Source organism: Pristis pectinata, chromosome 11 (genome assembly GCF_009764475.1).
Source record: "Pristis pectinata isolate sPriPec2 chromosome 11, sPriPec2.1.pri, whole genome shotgun sequence".
NCBI classification, from domain to species: Eukaryota; Metazoa; Chordata; class Chondrichthyes; order Rhinopristiformes; family Pristidae; genus Pristis; species Pristis pectinata.
Window position 1 is genome coordinate 66,554,863 of NC_067415.1, and position 5,475 is coordinate 66,560,337.

A 5,475-nucleotide genomic window follows, 5' to 3' on the forward strand; every position below is an offset into this window, starting at 1 on the left:
AACGCCTAATGATTGTCAAGCTCCTTCACATCTTGCTGAAGTATCCCGAGGCTACCCTTCAGCAATAGACTGAGTGGCAGAGAACGCAACATTGCTAAGTACTGGATGTCAATAAGTATCACTGAGAACTGCATGCAAACATGAGCTTGATTTTACCAGGGAAGTGTTAAGTGAGAGAGTTTGTGTTTTTGGTCTTGTTTCTTTTAATTTGGGTTAGATTAGATTTGTGGTTAGAGCTGTAGTTTCCTTTATGTTTAGTTGTTTTTAGTTATATTAAGTAAATTTACTCAAACTTTTTGTGAAATTATACTGTCTTTCATTATCAATTCTGTCGTTCGAAAGGAACCCAAAATAACCTGAGTCCTGTTTTAATACATTGTACTGAAGCAGAGTGAAAAACTTGTCTTGCATACCGTTCATACAGATTAATTCATTACACAGTGCATCGAGGTAGTACAGGGTAAAACAATACAGAATGCAGAGTAAGGTGTCACAGCTACAGAGAAAGTGCAGTACAGGTAAACAATAAGGTGCAAGGTCATAACAAGGTAGATTGTGAAGTCAAGAGTCCATCTTATACTAGGGAACCGTTCAACAGTTTTATAACAGCAGGATAGAAGCTGTCCTTGAGCCTGGTAGTACGTGCTTTCAGGCTTTTGTATCTTCTGCTCAATGGGAGAGGGGAGAAGAGAGAATGTTCGGGGTGGGTGGAGTCTTTTATTATGCTGGCTGCTTTACCAAGGCAGTGAGAAGTATAGACAGAGTCTATGGAGGGGAGATTGATTTTGGTGATGTGTTGAGCTGTATCCACAACTCTCTGCTGTTTCTTGCAGTCACAGGCAGAGCAGTTGCCATACCAAGCTGTAATGCATCCAGACAGGATACTTTCTATGGTGCATTATCAGAAATTGGTGAGGGTCAAAGGGAACATGACAAATTTCTTTAGTGTCCTGAGGAAGTAGAGGCGCTGGTGAGCTTTCTTGGCTCTGGTGTCTATGTAGTTGGACCAGGCTATTGGTGATGTTCACTCCTAGGAACCTGAAGCTCTCAATCCTCTTGACCTCAGCACCATTGATGTTGATGTGCACCGCCCCTCTTCTTGAAGTCAATAACCAGCTCTTTTGCTTTGCTGACATTGAGGGAAAGGTTGCTGTTATGACACCATGTCACTAAGTTGTCCATTTCCTTCCTGTACTCTGACTCATTGTTATTTGAGATACAGCCTGCTACGGTGGTATCATCTGCAAATCTGTAGATGGAGACAGGGCAGAATCAAATTTTGATCATGTCTGTAAGCAATATCCCTTTCACCATTATTTTAGAACAGACACTTCCACTACTTGCAGAAAATAACGCAGAATATTGCACAGTTGAGAAAATAGCGGAGAAATGAGTCTTTAATCTGTGTAAAATTGTCTCAATATATTAGCTGTTTTGTTTTTTTTTCTATCCTTTCATGACAAGCTTTATTTAAGACAGAAATAAAGGTCACACAGTTATCAACAGCGCAGAGAAACTACGAAACTCCTCCCTCTGGTCACTGGAACATGGAACCACTTGGACAAGATGGGGAATTTTCATCCTATTCCTTTTGCACAATAAATGGAATTTAAATATTCACTATATGTGCTACTGTATCACAAATAATAGATGAAGGAACATCCTACGTTGTATTTTCTAACTAACACACTAAAGTGCAAGTTATGTCTGAGAAATATTATTGGTATTGGTTTATTATTGTCACCTGTACCGAGGTACAGTGAAAAGCTTGTCTTGCAAACCGATCGTACAGGTCAATTCATTACACAGTGCAGTTACATTGAGTTAGGACAGAATGCATTGATGTAGTACAGGTAAAAACAATAACAGTATAGAATAAACTGTCACAGCTACAGAGAAAGTGCGGTGCAATAAGGTGCAAGGTCACAACGAGGTAGATCGTGAGGTCATAGTCCATCTCATTGTATAAGGGAACCGTTCAATAGTCTTATCACAGTGGGGTAGAAACAATCCTTAAGTCTGGTGGTACGTGCCTTCAGGCTCCTGCATCTTCTATTCGATGGAAGAGGAGAGAAGAGAGAATGTCCCAGGTGGGTGGGGTCTTTGATTATGCTGGCTGCTACACCAAGACAATGAGAGGTAAAGACAGAGTCCAAGGAGGGGAGGCTGCTGTCCGTAATGCACTGGGCTGTGTCCACAACTCTCTGCAGTTTCTTGCGGTCCTGGGCAGAGCAGTTGCTGTACCAAGCCATGATACATCCAGATAGGATGCTTTCTATGGTGCATCTGGAAAAGTTGGTGAGAGTCAAAGGGGACAAACCAAATTTCTTTAGCCTCCTGAGGAAGTAGAGGCACTAGTGAGCTTTCTTGGCCATGGCATCTACATGATTTGACCAGGACAGGTTGTTGGTGATGTTCACTCCCAGGAACTTGAAGTTCTCAACCCCCTCGACCTCAACACCATTGATGTAGACAGGTGGATGTACACAGCCCCCTTTCCTGAAGTCAATAACCAGCTCTTTTGTTGACATTGAGGGAAAGGTTGTTGTCATGACACCATTCCACTAAGCTCTCTACGGCCAAGAAAGTTCACCAGTGCCTGTACTCCGACTCATTGCTGTTTGAGATACGGCCTACAACAGTGGTATCATCTGTAAACTTGTAGATGTATTATGGCTGTATCTATAGTTGCTTTAACCATCCAGTTCTCCACTTTGAAGCGCATCATGGTAACTCTGTCCTGCATTTCCATAGAACCATAGAACACTACAGCACAGAAAACAGGCCATTTGGCCCTTGTAGTCTGTGCTGAAACTTTATTCCGCTAGTCCGATTTACCTGCACCCAGTCCATAATCCTCCAGACCCCTCCCATCCATGTATCTATCCAATTTATTCTTAAAACTTAATCCTCTGGATAATCCTTTTTATCCTCTGGATCAAGTTTGATAAGATCATCAATGTGAAGAATGGTAATAGCAGCTTCTGCTGCAAACTTCAGACTCTTAGTTTTCACTATAGTTGGCTCAAATACCCCAGCTTGCTTGCTGTCTCTTGGTTTACCATTCACTAAATCAAGGCCAATCCATTTCAAATTTTTGCGGTCAGGATTTACCTGAGCTTCATGGTGGAATGCATGCAATTTAACTACCAAGTCAGTCGAATCCTGAGCTGTACTTACTGCCAGAGTCTTTGGAATAACCAACAGGGCCTGGGCAAATTCAGCAATTGCTAGCTGCTCACGTGATCCCAAACTAGTTGCGTAGTTCTCCAAGTAGATGGACAGCGCAGCTTCCACTGCACCACCTGCTGGTACTATCGACCTGGATTTGAGAACTCTCTTCGCCACACAGAGTGCGTTATGGAGGGAGTGCTCCATCTTATCACACATGAAGCCATTTGCTCCATGCAAGATGATGGAAGCAGAAGTACAACTCTTTGTGTTCTTAATCAGAATTAGTTCATCATTGCATATTCTTTCTTGAACCACTTCTTCAGCCTGACCTAACATGGAAGTTTCAAATGTCTCCTCTCCTTCTAGGTTTGTCAGTGTTGAACACACTGTTGCTCCACTTGCTTTTACAATTCTCTTTAAATGTCTCTTCAGATATCTGCGCACTCCCATAGCACCAGCATCCACAAAATATTTTAGACACACATCATCTATGCTGCCAGTGGTCAGAACGACATTGGCACCTGTAGCCAGGATTTTCTGGATTCATTCTTTTGCAGCATCAGACTCTCTCTGTCAGATTTGGTCCAATTTTTCAGGGTCAGATATGACAACTTGAACACCCAGCTTCATGTGCAGGTACGGTAGTGTAGCAGTTAGTGTAACGCTATTACAGTGTCAGAGACCTGGGTTCAATTCTGGCCGCAGTCTGTAAGGAGTTTGTACGTTCTCCCTGTGTCTGCATGGGTTTCCTCTGGATGCTCCAGGTTCCTCCCACTTTCCAAAGATATACGGGTTAGGAAGTTGTGGGCATCCTATGTTGGTGTCACAAGCGTGGCAACACTTGAGGGCTGCCTCCAGAACACCACGCAAAAGATGTATTTCATTGTGTGTTTCGATGTACATGTGACTTATTTAATTTTGTCTTTTGCAGGCTGAAGTCCAAGCATTCAATCTTAGCATTGACAATTCTTTTGGTCATTCCTTGTGAACTAACTGTGGCATTAAGTGCATATCCACTCACCAAAATACTCTCTCTTTGACTGCATTTGTGTGCCTTTAGCACATTAATAGCTTTGATCGGATATCTAGCCTGCCTCTTGGCATCTGTGAATTTTACTGCATGAACAGCATCTACCACCATGTTGGCAAAGAAGTCTGCATTAACAAAAATTATTGTTGATGGCGTTGATGTTTCAGCAGCATTAGCAAGACACTCTCTGTCCAGTTCAACTGTATTAACAGTCAGATTTTCCTGGATATAACAGACAGCCTCCTTGTAAGCAATACGATAACCACCAATGATTGATGTTGGATGAATTTTCTGTTTGACCAGTTCATCTGGACCCTTCAAAAGCTCTGCAGCAATAATAACCACTGATGTTGTACCATCTCGTACTTTGTTGTCCTGAAGATCAGCTAATTCACATGATACCTTGGCAGCTGAATGCTCTAGTTCAAGCAGCTTCAGAATTGTAGATCCATCATTGGTGATGGTGACATCACCAATATTACCCACCAACATTTTATCCAGACCAACTGGTCCAAGGAGCTTTGCACAATGTTGGCAATGGAGGCTGCTGCCATCACATTCTATGTGCGGACCGAGTCCCCCTACTACCGCTGTCCCAACACATTTAATGGACCCTCCATTGGAGCCACCTCCATATATATCAGCTGTTTTTTTGTATCAAAATGAACTTTATTCATAAGAAAAGAAACTATATACAATAATAAAACTGTTCAAACCTTTACATTCGTGTACAGTTCAATTCTTAGTGTTACTTTTTTATATATAAAAAACACAGTGCCGATGCCACACGTGTGGCTCCCTGGGGTGATACCCCAATCCCATATTTACAACATTTGAGCTGCTTCCTCACCTGCCCCTGCCCCTCCTTCTCCTGTGGCAGAAGAACCCTAAACTGTCGTCCTTCCCCACCGAGCCCTCGCGCTGGCTGCTCCCAGCTTCAGTGCGTCCCTCAGCACGTACTCCTGCAGCCTGGAATGTGCCAGTCGGCAGCATTCCCCTACGGACATCTCGCAGTGCTGGGAGACCAACAATTTTCGGGCAGACCAAAGGGCATCTTTCACTGAGTTGATGACCTTCCAGCAGCAGTTGATGTCCGTCTCAGTGTGTGTCCCCGGGAACAGCCCATAGATCAGAGAATCCTCTGTTACGCTGCTGCTGAGGATGAAACGTGACAAGGACCCCTGCATCTTTTGCCACACCCTCCTCGCAAACCCACAGCCCGCAAAGAGGTGGGCGACCGTCTCGTCCCCAGCGCAGTCCTCCCAGGGGCA

General features: G+C 43.6%; 1 pseudogene; it reads right to left on the reverse strand.

Annotated features, from left to right (window-relative positions):
• Positions 1-2,693: 2,693 nt before the first annotated feature.
• LOC127576101 (T-complex protein 1 subunit alpha-like) lies at positions 2,694-4,827 on the reverse strand (annotated as a pseudogene).
• Between the last annotated feature and the right edge of the window lie 648 nt (positions 4,828-5,475).